A 20,866-nucleotide genomic window follows, 5' to 3' on the forward strand; every position below is an offset into this window, starting at 1 on the left:
CTAAATGACTACATGGTGTAAGCACTGTAAAATGTAGGGATTTGTGTGTAGAGTTTTGCAGTAACAGTTCACCAAATTTGAGTCATGTGTCAAAGCAGGGAATAGTGTTTATAGTTCAGGGAAATGGGTGAGCTTTTTGAACAATAGCGTTACGGTTTTGAAATTTTAGTTTAGAGGCCTGGTTATAGTGTTTAAGCAATCGAGAAAAACTGTAATATGAGATATGACCTGGTTCTGGAAGAAGGTTAAAACCAACTAATAAATGAATATTTAAAATGCATTTAAAAAATCACTGAAAAAACATCAATTTAGAGCTTATTCACTTCTGCTGGGCCAAGGTAAAAGCAGCAATTTAAAAAAGGGCCTGAGAGAGATGCTGTGTTGCACTGTGTTATGCAATGTTAAGGCAGAAATTTAGATTTTTGGCAAATACAACAAACATAAATTCCCTCTGAGGAGAATTTATTATATAAGTCTCACTGAATGCCAGATTACTTGTCTTCTTAGAGTCTAATAGAAACAAAGCCCACTTTACAGCCATATTCACGAGTTACAGGAAATGTTTTATCAACACATTCATAAACCCTGAATGGAATTGGCATGCAATAAGCACTCGCCACTTGTACCTGTCATGATGATGGCAATAAAAACGAAGCCTTGGCTTTTTCTTACTCTCCCCTTTTAGTTCTCTGTACTTTGATTATTCATTTCCATAAATTATAATTCTTTGCATCAAACCTCGCATCTTAAACGCTTGAAGATTAGGATTAAATATTCATTTGGCTCGCCCTGCAAACTAATCGATCCCAGACATGCATATACAAATGGTTTACAGCTCCAAATAGAATTTGCATGCCCTTTTAACTGCTGACTGACTCGTGTATAAGCAGCCATGGGTATCATGACTGTCTGTGCATCTTCCTCCACGTTCTCATATATTGACTGTGCTATAATGATCGGTTTCTCTGACAGTGCCTCAAAAAGAAGCCACAATGGGAGTCCAGCACTAAATCTGCAATGTGAAAGAGTGAGTGTATTTTCAGGCAAATCTGGATCTGGCTCTGTGTTCGAGTAGACTCTTCTAGTCTTTATGTAACAGACCTAAGCCTGTGAGATGGATGACGAAAGAGACAGTGTCCTCCAGGGCCTCTCAAGGTGATATCAGCACCGAGGGGAGGATAAACAAAGGGGGAGGGAGGATATTTGGGGATCTCCCTTTTATCACTTCCTCTGGATGTTTGCGCTCTTTCCTGTTTGTCTGCTCTTCTTTTGTGGGTTTTTCCTCTGTGTCTTCCGTCTTTGCTGTCGTTCTCTGCCTTTTATCACAACAGGCACTCTGTGTTTGCTCCAGAGAAAGTGCTCCAGGTTCACGATGCAATAAAGTAATGAGAGGAGACGTGGTGATTCAGCAGTTTCAGCCCAAAGGCCACATCTGCTCTCCTTCCTTTGCTCTCTGTATCTGTCTATGTCTCTCACTCCCTCTTCTTCCTCCTTTTTTCCATCTCTCCATTTATCTACTGAATACGTTCTCTGCAGTTTCTGCCAGAGTGCCAGTGAGTGTATTCACAACCTATACTGCATAAGTGCCCATCACAGGAGATTAGTTTGGATTGTTGACTTTTTGAAATGACTCATGGTGGATGGTTTTTGTTGGTCTGACTGCAGGTTGATGGTGAATGGCAGCATGCTGATTGCCCTGCAGATGTAGTTTGAGCTGTAGCTGGTTGGTGTTTCAAAGAATAGCTATGACATTTGAACTTGCTTCACTGAAAGCAAGAGGTGAATAAGCAGTTATTGTGACTGGGAAATGCAAAAACTAGATCACAGCAACACTAAAAATAAAAATCTGCTTCGAGCTAATTGCTCAAAACGCTAAAAGAAGGTACGTTTTTAAAAAAAAAATCACGTTCACCATCAGTTTTGATGGTGAAGCCTACGCTTTACCAGCTGATTGGTCATGTAGGCCTGCTGCAACAGATAGACACTAATGTTAGAACTATTATTAGTCCAGACATTTCTAAATATGCCATTTCTGATGTGTTAACACTCAAATTTGGGTGTTGGGAATACCATTACTTTTAAACTAGCAAACCAATCAAATAGACAATCCCGAGATCACAGCCCTACTAGTTTGTTGTATCATGCAGTTAGACATCAAAGCCGCAAAGCAGCGGAGGAGGGATTGAGTTTAGGTGTTCCATGAGGAATCTGAGCACTTTGGAAAAAGCAATTCTTTTCTTAGTATGCTGTTTCTATAAATCATCCAACATTGTTGGCCATTGCTACACAAGTAGTTGCAACATTAATTTGTCTTATACCTTTAAACTTAAACAGATTATTTATTGTTGGAACACCAATGTGTCTTCCTCTAACCTGCAGGAGCAATTTAAGAGCAAGAAAAACAAAGTTAGAGAACGAAGATGGGTCTTCTTTTTAATCCTATAGCTTAAAACTCCATAAATAATAAAGCCCTACAGCACCAGCCCGTGCAAGTTAACATATTTACAAAGGCATGCATAGGAATGGTATTTGGCCTTGCAGAAATACACTGAACAATTTTAAAAATACACCAAAGTTTCCTATCTTTGGGGACATGTTTCTTATATTCTGTAGCAATCCATTTTCATTAACGAGATATTCATTTAGGGTCAAAGTGGTGGATCAACACAACAGTGGGCCGCCAGTGGGACTATGAAACATCACAATTACTTGTTTCTTTGTTGCATAAAGTGTGTGTTTTTTTTAAACAGCTGATTTATATTTTTCCTATGTTTTGCTGTGGTAGCGTTGACCTGGTTTTTGGCATTAACTGCAGTGTATGTGCATGTCTGGGCACTTGCACTAATGCACTGCTGCTAGTGGAGACAGAAGTACACAGAGAGAGCAGGTGGGGAGGTGGAGCCTTGTATATATCCATCAGCATCACATACACATGCAGACACACTAACAAGCACCTGGATTCTCTTTCTATTTTTTTTCCATCTAATTAAACATGATGAAAAAAGTGTTTTCCTAAAGAAATGTAGCACGTTTTGATGATATGTTCCTTCTTGCTGCTGTCGATTGAGTTTACACAAGAAGAGTGGGTTGGAATTAAAGTCATTTATTGTTGAAACTTGTTGAAGACAACACTTCCTTTGCAGCCCAAGTACGCCTTTTCACATTACACCCACTTCCAAAACAGTAAAATTCACAATAAAGCGCAAAAGAGTGCCTGTGTTCTTTGGATAGTTGTGATTTGACTTTGTGGCACTGATTAGGAATTATATGTGGCATTATGGCTCCCGGCTGCAGGTCGTATTTCCAAGCAGACAGGCTAAGAACTGACCTTATTACAGCCAGTGGCAATGTCATGTTGACTTTACAGGGTGCTTCTGGAATTGACCCTGCTCGTCTTGTCTTAGCTGTTGTCATACTAGACTGGTGGCCTTTTGAGTGCCACGGAGGAGGCAGAAAGAGCTCCAGGGTAAAATGGTAACATACCTTTTTTAAATAGGAAGTGGTCACTTTACAAGTTAAAACAACCTGGGTATAGTGTTGAAGTATTATGCGATTAAAGCTAGTGTGTCGTTAAATGGCAGTGACAAACTACCAGATTTTTGCTTAAATGCTTGATACAGAAAAGCTTGTTTACAATGACTAGTGGCCACAATGTGATCCCTGATCTAGTTTTTCTTATTAAACCACAGTCTTCATCATTACCAATTAATATTTGCATCTAACCTACAGAAAACCTACATGTTATTATATAGTGGGAGATAAAGGTGTTATCCTGCCTGATGGAGATGGAGTGAGTAGAGGAAGCAGCTTATTTCTGTCAGGGTTCCTGGGTCGTTGACCCAGTGTTTTCCGTTTTGTCATGTTCAGTTTATTTTCACATCTATGTTTTCTGTGCCAGCATACCGCCTGCGTATTGTGTTCCAGTTATTTCTATGTATCATTAGTCAGACTACGTTCAGCTGCGTACTCACCGGTTTCTAATCATTCATCACCCAGCGTGTATTTAAGTCCTCAGTTCAATCCGATCGTTGTCGTGTCATTGAAGTACATGTGATGTTATGTTGTCGTTTTCGCCTGCGTTCAATCTGCCAGCCATTCAGTCTTTCAGTCAGTCCTTCAGTCATTCAGTCAGTCGTCCAGCCAGCCAGCCATTTCCTACCTCTGTTCTGTTTGTTCACTCCATCGACAATAAACACCAACCTTCACCTATCTACCTGTGAGTCCAGCGTTTGGGTCCTCCTTCTCTCATCCACGACACAAATCCTGACAATTTCAGTCATTTTGGAAGATTTAGATGTTTAGACATACGCTTTGATTTCTTGTGTTTGTTTATGTACATCACAGATGTTGAACATCTTAGATCAACACACATTTGCTGCAGTAAATGTAATAAACTTGTACAGTTTTTATTGTGCAGTAGATAATAATTAGAATACATATAGCATATTGTCTCAGTGAAGAATGTGTAAGCGAACAGAAATCGTGTGCCTGCTCCAATGAGACCCGGCTACTTGTGAATGCAGATTTGAAGCACTGGCTGTGTCAACAGCAGATGACTATTAACTGGCTTTAAGAAGAGCTTTCATCTCTAGGGCCATTTGGGATTAAATATCACAGATCACCCACTAAATCCATGTCATGAATGAGGAGAAAGCAGTTTTCCCTTTTGCTAATTTGAATGTCACAGGAGGCCAAATGTCCCGTCTCTGTGTTAGTTAACATGCATGTTCCTTTTTGCTTTTTCATGTCTTTGCCAGCTTTTTCACACTCTGAACTTTGATGGACATTTCTGCAAAGACAGTTAGATAAGGACAGCACTCGCTGCCTGTGCTATCTCCATAAATTTACACCTCAACAAACTGTTAAACTAAAAGAGCCAAACAGCTTGAGGGGCTTTATTCCAAAAATTGAATTCAGCTAAAAGCCACAGACAGCAGTAGCCTGAATGATTGGCTAAGTGAATGATGCCAAAGCAAAGGCCAGCTGATCCCTTATTACGACAAGAAACGAAGACGTTGACTGGAGACAAAAAGTTGTGTGACACACTTGTGAAGGATTTGTTTTAACTTGGCAAACACCTGTGCATAAAATGACACCCATACTCAAAGTACGCTACTTATTATGTCCTTGTGTATCTTTGGGATTCAGTGGTGTTATATAAAGCAGAGAGGAAATCGTTTTCTTTTGGCTGCTGGATTTTACTGCTTCTCATTCCAGAGAGTTAAACACTGCTGTTTCATCAGAAGCTGCTGGCGGCACTGAGATAGAAACAAGGTGTCCTTTGGTGTCAGCGCTGTGACGCGCCAGCATTATCAAACAGATAATGGTCCTGTTTAAAGGAGCGACATCATCAAGAAGACTGTCATATCTGGCTTTCAGATACATTGAAGTATCTCCTACAGAAGGCTCTATTTTTACTCCATTGTAATGGATTTACTTTGACTGTTTACTTTTAGCTGACTCAAGCAAAGTGGAGTTTTGTAGCTTTGGGTCATTTTATGACATTTCTGCTTTATTAACTTAAAGTGGAGTTACTGAGGCACTTTGGCTCATGGCCTTTTGAGTTTTCTTATAGCTGTGGATGATGCACTGCACTGATTGACCAACAGAATGACCTTTACTATCTTGTGTTTGCAAATGAAACACAATACAGGGAGAACTGCTATACAAAAACACAAAGACCTGAGTTGTATTGATTTTTGTCGTTAGCGTTGCTGATTGCATTTGTGTCGAGAGCTTCTCCTCTGCAGTAGAGATAAAGCTGTTACTATGAAGCATGCAGATACCTTGGAGGGTCGTAAAGGAGACCAATCGGCATCGCAACATCTGGTGAAATAGCCCACTGTTGCTATGACAACAGGTAATCCTCCTCAACAATCTTGAAACTGTGTGGTTCTAAGGAGGGGTTGATATCAAACAAACAATTAGCCTTTACATTTATATGTTCTGCTTGAGCTGCACAATTAAATGGAACAATTAAGACAGTCCAAGTTGAAAAGTTCTTATCTGACATCTCATTTTCTCCTCCTCGTGTTCGTTCCTCGTCTCCCTCCATCTCACTTTAACATTTGCACACTTTAAACAGTTGAATTTGAAGGAAATGCACAATTTAACTCCCTGTCAGGAAGGAACAGTGCAAAAATGTAGGTGATAAATGAGTTAATTCATGGAAACTCTAATCGACAAACATATGTTATGGAGAGGGGTTAAGGAAAGTGATATACAGACACAGTTTTATTGGGAGAACAAATAACTCATAAATGTTCAAGAAAGGATGTCAAGTTATTGCATCAGTAAAGTATTTTCATCTCATTCATATGTGCAGGGGTCAGAAGGAAACCATGGAGTTCAGCCAAGGGTGATTCTAAAGAGTATGCTCCTGCTTCAGGGGCCAAAGTGCCACAAAAATAGTTTCTACATGCTGAACGTCCTCAGTGTTGCTGAAGATAGATTTTTTTTTTCAGTGACAAGATTGGCTTGATGAGGGACTCTGTATTTCTCATTTACTGTAGGTGAAGATGTGAGTGCAAGTGAGTGCAAGTGGTTGTTTGGTTATGTTATTTACAGGTAACCTCCCCAGGGCCCTCCTGCTTAATGTTTGCTGAGCTCCAGCTCTGCTCTGCGACCACCTAAGCATGTATAGATAATGGATGGGTGGATTATTTAAGAGGCCTTGCGTAAAATCATTGCATTCCAAACCATATTGTTTAGCCTCTGCTCATTATTAGTGGCACACATGACCAAATTTTAAGATATTTGGGATATTTGTTGTTCTCCTGACATGTTTTACTTACAAAGGCGTGAATATTCCAACTTCTGTTAATGAATCATGTATTTTATTATTCATTTTTGTACTTACGATTCAACCAGAAGACACATATAAAAAGTATATTGCTGTGGCCTCCATTTTAAGCTCTTTGGCCACATGATAAGATTATACTTTGAGTGTATAGTAGCAGTCTGTGGTATAAAGTAGCTGTTGAGCCGCTGCCGTAGTGCTGAATCCCGCTGCTGATTGAAACTAGAGAGCACAGATGTTGCTCCAGTGGAAGCCTCCCATATTTGGAAAACTAATTTACTTCTAAAGCTTTACTCAAACTCGCTTGTAATAATTACCGGTTGTTTGAATGAATGAAGCAGCATCACGCTGGATTCTATTTTTATTAATGGATGGATTGCACCTGCTGTGAAATGACCAGCTTTCTGTGGAGAAGTGCAGCAGACGCTGTTTGTGAGGCTGATTTTTTGAAGCATTATTGTTTGGTTTCTTCTGGGTTTTCTACAGTTTCTCAACACGAAGAGAAAGAAAATGTTCTCCATGCTATCAGAAGTTTATTTCAGGTGGTATGGATCATTACATATCAACAAATAACTCGTAACAACTGAAGACTCAAGCTCCCTGTTCATGCTGGGATTGTTTTCTCAAATTATCCCCATGAGGTAAGAATGAAGACATTTCTCTTGATTGCTCTTTGTTTAATAAAGCAACTCATTATGCAAAATATATGCAATTTATCTTTTTTTTGTGTGTGCCTGTTTTCCTTCAGTTGCCAAAAATGAAAGATTTCTCCCTGCTCTATTCTTCAATACAGGCAGGGGACTGTGCTGGGATTATGTAACATTAAAGCCAATTGGAAATGTCACTGCAGCTCTGCAGAAAGTAACAGGCTCAATGACTTACAGTTCACATCCTGAATTCACACTTTTTAAAAAAAAAAATTATATTATATTATTTTTTAATTAGAACAGACTCTATTCATAATAACTCACAATAACACTTCAGCAGTCATAGTCTGACATGACAGTTTCTTCAGAGTAAATGTGTGTATGTGTGTGTGTTGCTGTGTTTTTGGGGACTTTTTTTTTTTTACAGTTACAATTAAGCGTGTGTGTGTGTGTTTCTGAGAGAAAGATAGTCAGAGAACAGTGTTAGCACTTGCTGTGATAATATCACCAGCAGAGGAAAGGGAGCTAATATGTCACCACAAATATTTAGCAATTTTTTTGAGTCTAATTACAACCAAGCAATGCATTCAGAACAAGTTTTAACAATAAATGGTAAATGGCCTGCATTTGTATAGCACTTTACTAGTCCCTAAGGACCCCAAAGCGCTTTACACATCCAGTCATCCACCCATTCACACACACAATCACACACTGGTGATGGCAAGCTACATTGTAGCCACAGCCGACCTGGGGCGCACTGACAGAGGCGAAGCTGCACTGGTGTTCTGTGTAACAGACCTGAAGTTGCAGAGAGTTTCGTGTCTTGTCAAAAGGTGGTGATATTTTCCAGCAGCAAAATTCTAACTTTAGAATTTGCTATAGCAGACAGCATTCAGTTTCCTTTTTGATATCAAAGTGGAACAAGCTTCTGTTCTGTCCATCTCTTTACAACAGTCCGTTTCATGTAGGTAAGTGTGAACAGACATACTGTTAGATCCATATATATTTGGACAGAGACAACTTCTTTCTAATTTTGATTCTGTAAGTTACCACAATAATTTTTAAATGAAACAGATGCAGGTGGGATGCAGACTTTTAGCTTTGATTCAGTGGGTAAAAAGGGGGGAACTAAAGCATTTTTAAAACAATCCCTTAGTTTCAGGGGTTAGGGTGTTCATTTCTAACACTTGGTTGAAAAACCAAGTGTTAGAAATGAATGTTTTTTTGTTTGTTTGTTTTTTCATTTACTCATTTTTACTTTACTGGCAATGATAGTGTGGAGTCTAGAATTCACCAGATTCTGTGTTTCTTTCTTTTTAATACCTGGTATGTTTTGGATCATGAGCTGTTCCACACCTTCTCCATACTTTTTTCTTGCCATCATTCTGGTAGCGGTTGATGTTCATTTCATCTGTCCATGTTGTTCAAGAACTGTGCTGGCTTTTTTTAGATGTTTTTTTGTTTTTGTTTTTTTAGCAAAGTCTGATCTAGCCTTTCTGTTCTTGAGACTTATGAGTGATTTGCACCTTGCAGTGATCCCTCTGTCTTCACTTTCATGCAGTCTTCTCTTTTTGGTAGACTTGGATAGTGATACACCTACCTCCTGGAGAGTGCTGTTACCTTGGTTGTCTGTTGTGAAGGGGTTTCTCTTCACCGTAGAAATGATCATCCACCGCTGTTTTCTTCTGTGGATGTTCGGGTCTTTTTGGATTGTTGAGTTCATCTTTGCATTTTTTCTCTTATGATGTACCAAACTGTAGATATGGCCACTCCTATTGTACGAATCTCTCAAATGTTTTTTTTTCTTCTGTTTTTGCAGCTTCAGGGTGGCTTGTTTTACCTGCATGCAGAGCTCTTTTGACCGCATGTTGTCTTTTCACAGCAAAATCTTCTCAGAAATCACCTCAGATCAATTCCAGGACTTTTATCAGCTTAATTTATCATGACATGACAATGGAAATGCCCACACCTGCCCATGAAATAGCCTCTGATTCAATTGTCCAATTACTTTTAGTTCCTTTAAAAAGAGGGCGGCACATGTTAAGGGGCTGAAACTACTAAACCCTTCATCCAGTTTGAATATGGATATCCTCAAATTAAAGCTGAGAGTCTACACATTATGTCCCTGTCCATAACTGTAATTGGAATACGTTTCAGTAATAACTCTTCCCAGGCTTAAAGACATGGCGGCATGGTCTGATTAATGCCATTGTTTTGTCTAATTTTCCCAGGATTGGGCTTGTCACTAACTCACTGACGTCACAGAAATGCTGTTTTTGTTCTCCTATTGTTTGGTAGATTTTGATCCAAGTGAAGAAACACAATATTTGATGCTATTATTTGGCATGTTAATGAATCCTAACTGACCACAGGTCATAAGGGACTGTGTTTTCAGTATAGCAACTACTAGATAGTTTTTTTCCACCCCCACAAAACAAAAGATGCGATGGTGACTTTACATCAATGATTTATCTCGGCTCAAACAAACACAAAGACACAGTTGGTGTACTTCTGCTGTCCTAGTTGCTGTGGAAACATGCTGTGGAAACATGCTAATTAGAAAGTTTTGGATAGTGGGGGTCGGCACAAAAATATGTGCTGAACTGTTGTGGTCACTGGCGTAAAGTTGCCACCTATTATAAGTGTTAATGGTGCAACTTATTTCCCCCCAAATCCAAATCAGTTCTTGACTGTTCTCAGAGGATTAGCAGAGAAATATAACAGTTTGATTTTTTAAATGTCCTAACTCTTCCCACTCTGTGCATGTATTAATACAGGAGTTCTTGTCAGTCTGTGCTCACAGAAGTCAAATCAAACGGTATCGCACGGAAATGTTTTTCTTTTTTTAATCTTAAAACTCTCCTACTTTTATTTCTGTTAGGCTTGCTTGTGTATTTGAAGATAGATTCATCTGACATTTAAAAAAAAAAGACATCTACTCACACATGTGAAACTGCAATGCTTTGACTTGAAGAAAGATGCTAAACAAGTCTTTCTATTATGATGGTGGAAAAAAGTGGACTTGACAGTCTTGGTGATATAAGAAGAGCATATTATAGCCTATAGGTGATATTACACTGTCAAGCAGGTGAAGAAGACTAAAACAATTCAGGTTTGTCTCAAATTTGTCTCCATCCCTTGCCCCTTAGGTTAGCCTTTTGTGTTATTCAAATTTCTCTGTGTGATTAAAATAATTGACCTCTAACAATTTAGTGGACACAATGAAGCACAAGATTTAGCAGTAAAATAATGGAACTAATAAAATACAGTCTGGTCACACATCCTTTGTTTGCATTTAGAGGAGGCAGTGGACCAAACCATCATAATGTAGATGAAGGGAGTCCATCACCCCAAACTTTTTTTTCTATCTATAATTAAATCAGTAGCTTCAGTGCATGTAAAACTATTTAACATTCTCTCTGTACCTTTCCTAATCAGTTATTACACCAAGTGTCTTGTCTAAAGTGAAATGCAGAGGAACAGGTAGAGAGAGAGAAATGGCCTGAATGCATGCATCAGTGTGCGTCTTTGGGATGTTCTACTGTGTGCTTTGGATGATCTGCTGAGAACAATCTATAAGCAAGCATGAAAGTCATGTCTGATGTAGATGTAATATGTAGATGTTCTGAGACTTTGGCGAACTGAAATTTTCCTCGTTTTTCTTTATAATATTAGTGTTCATATTCACAGCTGGTCAAAAACAACATTTGTACCAGTGCTCCCAGCAGTCAGTTTGCCATTGCGGATTTGACAGAGAGTGATAGTGGAAAGTACCCTATATGAAGACCCGAAGAAAGTTAACAGGGAACCGAGAGCCATAGAAGCTGTTGTACAGAAATATACCCTCTTAGGGCGACCGTGGCTCAAGAGTTGGGAGTACAGCTGTGGCTACAACTGTAGCTTGCCTCCACCAGTGTGTGAATGTGTGTGTGAATGGGTGGATGACTGGGTGTGTAAAGCGCTTTGGGGTCCCTAGGCGGGACTAGTAAAAGCGCTATCCAAATACAGGCCATTTACCATTTTACCATTTAGGCTACGTTCACACTGCAGGCGAAAGCGCATCAAATCCGATTTTTTTGACCCTATGCGACCCATATCCGATCATGGTGTGACAGTGTGAAAGGCACGAATCCGATATTTTCAAATCTGATCTGGGTCACTTTCATATGTGGTACTGAATCTGATACATATCCAATGTTTTAGAAAGCGACTGCTGTTTGAACGGTCATGTCGCATTAAATCCGTCTTTTACGTCAGTGACACAAGACAGACGCCAATTATCAGTGCCTGAGAAGACATCGCGAACGCTGCCTGGCCATCCAGTGTAGATGTTAGTGAAACTGTTGGGAAGACAACAATGAACATTTTATTTGTACTGTATAATCTGCAGATTCTGACAGAAATCTGCAACCGCTCCTCTAAAACAGCAATAAGGATCATTATTAGGTTATCTACATTATTATGTAAATAACAAAATAACTTAAAGCAAAAATTGGGAAACATAAAGTCCGAAGTCTTTACATTAAGGGCCATCAGTCAAACAATATTGTTTGCTCTGGGTCTAAACAGAGCGCGTTGTGTGTGACATCTTCTTTTGTGCATGCGGGCCGCTTTGAGCGAGTGCATTTGCTGTCGCATTTTATTTGTAGTGTGAACAAGCAGACAAAAAAATCGGATTTGATCAAAAAATCGGAATTGAGCATTAAGACCTGCAGTGTGAACGTAGCCTTAGTAAATACGATGGTATCACAGTATAGTATAGTGAAGAAGATTATCAGGAGGAAGTGTCACAGCTGCAAAGCAGACACTAGAGAGACGAACTGTAGTTTTAAACAAAAAGCGAGCTGTTTATTATAGACTAGTTGAACATGGATACAAGGCGTAAACTAAACTAAAACCTACACTAAACAATGATAACTATGACGAAGCTGTGATAACTGACATGAACATGATTCAGACCAGGAACATGTGGAAAACTATGAAGAAACAAGAACATGAGAAATGAATATGACCTGAGCTGAATCATGAAGAACGAGGAACTAGACAAAGGAAGACAGAGGACTTAAATACACACAGGAGGTGAACAGGGGAAGTGGGAACACATGGGGAAACAGCTCACACAAATGAACATAACGACATCACAGGAGAAGAGTGAAAAAACTAAACACACTGAACAAAGTACACAAGACTTTCAAAATAAAAGAGGAAACATGGAGAGACGTAGACATGACAACACAGGCTTGACAAAATGAAACACACAGACAACAAATACATGAGACTAACACAGACCACCTGGGTGAAACATCCTAAACTAAACTCAAGGCAAACAAATAATAATCCTATAAATCAACATTATCTCAAAATATAACATAAGAACTCAAAAGAAACTGAAAACGCTGGGTCACAGACCCAGCCCCTGACAGGAAGAGAATCTGGTGAGCAGGATAATTATTTTCCATTTATTTTAATAATTGTCTCTGTCATGTATTTTATGTTGGGTTGCTTTGGCATCATAGTCAGCCCTGTGACGTCTAATTTAGACTAACACTGTGCATTCAAAATACATAACTTTTGGCTTTGCCTTTACAAAATATAGTGCTTGTTTAATTCATATGGTTAAGCTCACAATTAATCAAGATTAAAATATGAGATTATAACATCAAGTCTATTTGTTCTTTTTAAAAATATTAGTCATATACGATTGGCCTGCACATCTCAGGAATTTTATTTGTACCAAACACACAAAAAAGTGATGCTCCTACATGAAATCTAATGATCTGTGTTTACCAATTTATGCAGTTTAGGATACTCTAATTGTTCTGATAAGATACAGAATGTGTTTAACAATAAGCACTGCACAATAAGCCTCACCCAGCCAGAATCAAGGACCCCTCCTCCCCCCCCCCCCCCCTTGAGTGATTCCTAGAAGGGCTGAAAGCTCTGTATAGATTCTAGGAAAGAAAGTCCTACCAAAGTATCATATACTGTACAGTAAGTCTGCTCTGTGATCAAACAAAGGCTCAGGGCTTTCTAAATTAATTCTGTGAATTCCCTGTGGTCTATGCTCTGCTCAGCTACGTTCAGCCTGCCTTTGTTTCCTGCATTAAAATGGGGTTCATGTGAAGCCCTGTTAGTTTTGGAGTCAATAGGGAGTCAGAATATCTGACAGACAGTGGAAGTAAAAGAAGTGGAGAAAAAAGAGAAATCAACATAACAGCGGTCATGACAGAGAAAGATGAATGGAAAGCACAGACAGTAATGAAAGCAAGCGAAGATTGGGGAGAAAATGACAATCCCCATGTTCCAGCTATAGCTATCAGATACTGATGAAGTATTGGAAATGTATCAAAATGGGCTCTTGGATTTTCTCCCCCTGCTAACTTTCTCTTAGTGTCTATTACTCCTTCCTTTTATTGCTTTCACTCGCTGTCCTGAAACCATATAATGAGAGGCTCCAATCCATCAAAGCATCAGATAGGCCTAAAGCCACTCTGAGCCTCTGGGTGCTCAGCTCACTACAGGCTTTTGGTTTTGCCTGCGTATAAGTTGCTGAGTAAGACTTTGTTGTACAGCAAACAAAGGAATTACAGAACAACCGATTTAATGTGGCTAATATGTATTTTTCAATCCCCTGAGATATAATATCTCTTGTAAGGCAAGGCAAGGCAAGTTTATTTGTATAGCACAATTCAACAACAAGGTGATTCAAAGTGCTTTACAGAGACATTAGAAACAAGAACAAATAAAAAGCATGATTTAAAATTGAATAAAACAAGCAAATAAACTAACTAACTAGTTAACAAACAAACAAACAAACAACAGTATATAAAATCAAAACAGATAAAATCAGAACAGTAGATAAAATCAGTAGTTAAATGTAAGTTTTGAAATTTAAGCTTAAAGTGTGGATTTGGTGCTTTATTCAAATGCAGCTGAGAACAGGTGAGTCTTCAACCTGGATTTAAATAAACTGAGTGTTTCAGCTGATCTGAGGCTTTCTGGGAGTTTGTTCCAGATATAAGGAGCATAAAAGCTGAATGCAGCTTCTCCGTGTCTGGTTCTGACTCTGGGAACTGATAAAAGACCGGATCCAGATGACCTGAGGGATCTGGATGGTTCATACTGGGTCAGGAGGTCATTGATGTATTTTGGTCCTAAACCATTCAGAGCTTTATAGACCAGCATTAGAACTTTAAAGTCTATCCTCTAACGGACAGGCAGCCAGTGTAAGGACCTCAGAGCTGGACTGATGTGGTCCACTTTTTTGGTCTTAGTGAGGACTCGAGCAGCAGAGTTCTGAATGAGCTGTAGTTGTCTGACTGATTTTTTAGGTAGACCTGTAAAGATGCTGTTACAGTAATCAAGCCTACTAAAGATGAATGCATGGACTAGTTTTTCCAGGTCCTGTTGAGACATCAGATCTTTTATCCTTGATATATTCTTGAGGTGATAGTAAGCTGACTTTGTTATTGTCTTAATGTGTTTTTCTAAGTTTAGGTCTGCATCCATCACTACACCCAAATTTCTCGCCTGGTTTGTGGTTTTTAGATGTATAGATTGAAGTTCTCTGGTGACATTTTTGTAGATAAAGAGAGCTTGCCAAAATGGCAGCTTAGATTAGTTGACACATACAAACACATTTAATTTACAGTGTTCACATATCCCTCATTAAAATAGGACCCAAGGGGAAAAGGAGATCCTAATTTTTTTAAAAAAAACATTAAGTTGCTATTGCGAACACACTTTATCTTTGAGTAGGGAGTCATTTTATGGACAAAGATTTTCAATCCACCACGGTGGATTTGAAATTAATTGATCAAATGCAGTCTGCAATACAGCTGTTCATGAAATCTGGTCATTTTATACATGGCACCCCATTTTCTATGGAGCCCCGCAGGGGACATGGGAGAAAAAAAATTAAGACGGACTTTTGTGAGATCTCGCAAAACTAACTCGGGATCTCGCAAAACTTTTGCGAGATCTCGCAAAACTTTTAGCCGCATTCTTCGGACGCCGGCTCGAAGCCGGGAGGTCGAGGCACGATGTGCCGGGAAAGCAGTGTTCCTCCCGGCTGTAGTAGGTCTCGACCTCCCGTTAGCTTCGAGCTAACGGGAAGAATGCGGCAAAAGTTTTGCGAGATCCCAAGTTAGTTTTGCGAGATCTCGCAAAAGTCCGTCTTAATTTTTTTTTCTCCCATGTCCCCTGCGGGGCTCCGTAATTTTCAGACATTCAAAATTTAAATTAAAAATATTTGAAACCACCCATGTTGAGGAGTTTGCCCCCTTTCATATACTAATGTGCCACAAACAGGACTTTAATCTGTCCATGGTGCACACTGCCTTTCACCTAAAGTCAGGTGAGACATGCTCCATATTCCCTGCAAGCCTGAAATGGATAAGCAGTTAAAGGACTTGATGGATGGATTAGATGGATGGGTGGATGGAGTTATAATAGTATAAAAATCAGTAAATCCAGTGTCATCATTAAAAGTCTCTGCAGACTGAGTCTTGTAATGGAGATTTATATCTGTCAAACCTAGGATGAAATGTTAAAATTCAAAATATTTGAAAGGTGAGGTTTTACAGATATTTTGTTATATTAATGAGACTTGGTGAACGATTTAGATGATGAGATGAGCTCTGACTTTGATTCTTTAGTGGTCTGTTATTGCTTGCTGCAGCAGTGTCTGCACGCTATCAATAGAATCACCACATAATAACAGGGAAAGTGCAGACCCTACACATCTTGTGTGCTGGTATACAGTACAGCAGCTGCACCCGCATCCATCTACTAATTTGTTCAGCCAAAATGTTGCATCTTCTGATGTAAAAGCCTAAATTCATGTTCAGGGCACTGGAGAGTGGACACAGTTGAATGCAGCTGTGACTGTAAATTCAATGAGGTGCTGATTGGGTTTTTTTGACAGCTGCAGCGTAGTATCAAGCAAAAATTCTCCAAGGTCTTAAAGAGCACGGCTGGCCATATGGTGTGAGGTGCAGTGGTGCATTTTGGCAGGACGCACAGAGAGACGTGTGTGTGTACTTCTGTTCTTGACTTTAAACGACATGTCTCGCTGCAAATTCTACTGTTTTGGATAATCAGGGACTTAAACTACCCATTTAACATGTCTGAACAAAATATGCACAAAGATAAATGCTCTTCCAAGACAACAGCAGGTGGTCTGTGAGATTCAAATGAGGGGTTTTTTTCAGGAAGACAACTTATGGAATGATAATGGATTTATTTTTTCAGGATAATTTGATTTAACACAGACATTACCAAGAACTGAAGGAATGATGTCCAGTAACTGAAACTGAGATAAAAAAAAAAAAAAAAAAAAACTCATTTAAAATAAATGGGAAAAGAAACACAAATTCTGTGATTTTCTGATCAGAAATCAGAAAAAAAAACATGTTTAAAAAATATGTAACAATAAATGCGATAAAGTTGACACATTTGTTTGTGTCATTTGTTTTGAAATGATAGATAAATAATTATCATTATTATTTTAAATTATAGTTTTTCCTGCTTTTGCCCCTAATTCAGTGAAGGGTTGTTTTTTTTTTTATATTTTTGTGATACTCTTTACTTTAAAATATAACACATAAACACACACACTGATGACTTCAGCACAATCAAAGGTAAGCACTGTCAAAATGGTCTGCAGTTGGGCAAATTTGCACAGTAAAAAAAACAACTAAGTTGACTCACAAACGCTGCAGTTTATTTCCTCACATGACCACTGCTTCACCAAAATCATTTATTTACAAAGTATTTCAACCCTTTGAAGAAATTAAAATGTCACTTTCTCAATATGTGCTTACTCTTTGGGCCTTAACCACACACACACACACACCAAATATGCCTTTGATATTTTCTGTCTTTATCCCTGGCTCCCTGATCCTCATATACATACACATCACATAGCTCTGCCATGATGCGGTGCTCCGTAGTAGGTGTAAGTGCCAAACTGTCAATATGGAGACAGTAGAAACTGCAAAGGCCAAGTGAGAGACTGCCGACTGTTCTCAGTTTGTATTTGTTTTTTTAAATGCACACAAACAAAATGCACACGGTAAGATCCCGTTAAAACACAGAAGCACAAATGAAAACTGGCAAGATACATCATTTATCAACTACACTGCAATGCAAAGTTATTCGACTAATTATATCTTTATGAAGTATGCAAACGTCACCGATCCAAAACAACTTTTTTCTGAATTTTGAAGATTGGTTAGGGGTTTCTGTTGGAAGTGACCCAAAGTTCTCTGTGTCTCGGTCCCATTTTGTATTTGTTGTTTTTGATTTTATTTATATTATTTTCTGTGCATCGCCTGTGCCTTAATTCCTTATTTTTGTTTTCCCACCAATTCCCAAGTATTCCCACTTGTCTTATTGACACCTTTGGATTTTTCTAACAGTCTGGACTTTTTGTTTATTTTTTCTGCTCATTTTTCCCCTGAATGTATGTCCTCTCTCCTGTTACTGGTAGGCACTATGCACTTTAACATTCACTGTAGTTTTCATCCTCAAAGTCTTTTTGTGATGCTCGTCTTTCTTGGTGGCCTTGTGGTCTTTCTCTTGCTTTGGTTTATATTGTTCACAGGGATATGAAGGTTGAAAGGAGGAGCTGTAGGCAAAACATAGAAAGCACCTTATTTGAATGAAGGGATGAAAACCGTAGTTGTCTGAAGTATGAAAACTCTCTCAGTGGAGGAAACCCTCATCCTCGTTCTCACTGACACCAACTGAAAACAAAAGAATCTGCATCTGTCATGTACTGTGTGCGGCCGGCAGGAAATGGAGCACCCGAAATGCAGACTCCAGGAGGCGAAAAGTAAACTCAAAAAAAGCTTTATTGCTGAACACTAGGAAAACCAACACTAGCTAAACTGGGAATACAGAATAGAGCAGGTGGTTGGGCATGCAGAAAACACAGTGAGAGATGAGAAGAACACAAACAGACAGGAGACTACCAAAGTAAAACAGGAAGTAAAGGGAACACGCATGCAGAGACGCAGACAGACACACAGAGACATGACTGGGAAAAACAGGCAACTAGATAAACATGAAGACAAGGCAGGAAATGCTGGGGAGGAAACACACAGGGGCAAGACCCACACAACATGACACAGCCAAAACCAAACATGAACAGGACCAAATATTAAGACAACCAAAACTAGAAGTACTAAATAAAGAGAACATAATGAAATAAACAAGAATCAAAGAACCGAAAACACAAAACAACGGGTCAATGACCCAGGTACCCTAACAACATCCTACATCTGAGTTTAGCTTTTAAAAAGAAAAAAAAATTGAGTTGATGGAGTTTAAAAACAGTAATCCAAATTCCTTCTGTAAATAGTTTTTCCCCTTATATTGAAAAAAATCATAAGAATTTTGAATCTTTACCCTTTTCAAGCTTTATCTTTTCTGGAAGTGTGGTCATTTACATGTAAATACTGAAAGAGAACTAGAATATACTGTGAAGGCCTGAAATATAAACAATACGTAAGGGTTAAAAGGCAATATCAAAAATTGTATTGCTTTATGTAATCAAGTGTTTATCGTTTTTTTACCCTCCAGTGTCTCTCCCTGAGACAATTTGTTATTTGCAATTTTTGTAATTGACAGTTGAGGCCATGTCTCCCTGCAGCTGACAGATATTCATTCTTTATAGTTACCCTTATAAATCCGTTGTTAGTAATTGAACCACTGTATGCGACAGCTAGAAGCAGATGTCATTACATCTAAACAATCTCCTGAAGGAATAATTGAAGCTACGCTAAAGAGATTAGGAAAGAAAAATTGACGTGTCAACGTTTTTTTTTTTATTTAATGGAAAACTAATTGTGCAGGCTGTTTTCTGTTCTCTGCAGATAAGCATGTGTGTCTTTTATGCACGCGCGCTAGGTGTGGCTTTGTGTGAGTGGAAATAGAGCGACTGACGGCGCGTGCTGTCGTGTCATGCCTTCCTTCCCTACTGTAGCCATTCACACACTTGGATTTCACACATGCACACACAGGGGAAGTCACATGACTCCTCTAAGCGAGCACTTTTCTAAAATAGCTCCAGGAATTATGGCAGGAATACATCAACACTGAGCTAAGCATGTGCGTCTGTGTGTGTCTCTGTGTGTATTTGCGCATGTGTTTCTGCATGTGAAGACCGTGCTGGCTTTTGAGTCGTGACCAGAAAATATCCTCCCTCCTGAGCTCGTCTCAAACACCCACATTGAGGTTTTGCTGCTGCCAGTGTGGAGCTGCAGTATATGCTGTGCTGTGTATACATTTGTTTGCCTTAGTGTTAGATGTGACAGGAGTATAGGACAGAAAAGAAGCTCTAGTGAAATAGCAGCTCACTCCCTCTAAAGCCACAGGAATCCTTAAAACATCAGCTTCCAACTGGCAAAACACCAAGTCTTAAGCCAGGAGTGATGAGGCTTGATCAGACCCATCATCTAGTTTCAGCTTGTTTCTCACAGGTGGTGCAGCTGCTGTGGATGCTGGCTTTAACCCCTGCTGCTTTAACCCTGTAGTGCAACAGGGAGCAGTTTATCATAGATCAGACTGGTAGCAGGTGGTCCCTTAGGGTCAGATCAATAACCCGCCTCATCCACATTTCACTCAACACATTTTTGGCCAGTAAACAAAACGTGGATACCGTGTCTTATATCAACTCTCTCTTCTGGTTCTCTAACAAACCTATCTACTGTGATCTTTTTTTAATCGTCCATCATGTGTGGCTATGTGCTTACTATCCTCATTCATCTTTTTGTGACAAAGAGCTGTAATATAAAAAGACACGAGGCAGCCCAGAGGGTAAGGATTGTGTTCTCTGATAAAAGATCCATCCCTGCAGCCAATCGATTTAAACCAAATCACAAAACATAATGTAATGTATTGTATTGTATTGTATTGTATTGTATCTTTATTTGTTTCAGACATATAAAACAAAAAACAATATATACACACTACATATATTTTCATTTACAGATACGAATATATATGTAGATATACACACACACACACACGTATGTGTTCAGATAAACAAAAAATATATAATGAAATAAAACAAAATCGTCTGACATAATGTAACAATGTTTGGTCTGAAAAGGAGTAGGAAGAAGTATGAACATACTTATTAATTCCTACCCCTGCTCAACATCTTATTGATCCCACATAATTCACCTAATTCCCATCATCACATACTCCACACGATACACGAGGAGAACCTATATAAACTTGGCTACCGTGATTGATATAATTTGGTATTTTTATACATACAATGGGTGATCATCTTTATCGGTATCATATTCTTCCAAAATCAGTTTTCGAAGTATTTTCATGAACTTACCAATTCCTGAGCATTGCTGTAGATCTATAGTAAAACTATTCCACAGTTTTACCCCATAAATAG

At 38.9% G+C, this 20,866-nt stretch overlaps 1 protein-coding gene across 1 annotated transcript in view; it reads left to right on the forward strand.

The window, feature by feature from the left end:
* syn2b (synapsin IIb) overlaps positions 1–20,866 on the forward strand; it is a 99,117-nt gene that overhangs the window by 7,038 nt on the left and 71,213 nt on the right. The gene's annotated exons all lie outside the window — the stretch shown is intronic.

This window comes from Copadichromis virginalis, linkage group LG5 (assembly GCF_057382275.1).
Source record: "Copadichromis virginalis isolate Kocher_CV1m ecotype Utaka linkage group LG5, C_Virginalis_male_GT1.1, whole genome shotgun sequence".
Taxonomy (NCBI): domain Eukaryota; kingdom Metazoa; phylum Chordata; class Actinopteri; order Cichliformes; family Cichlidae; genus Copadichromis; species Copadichromis virginalis.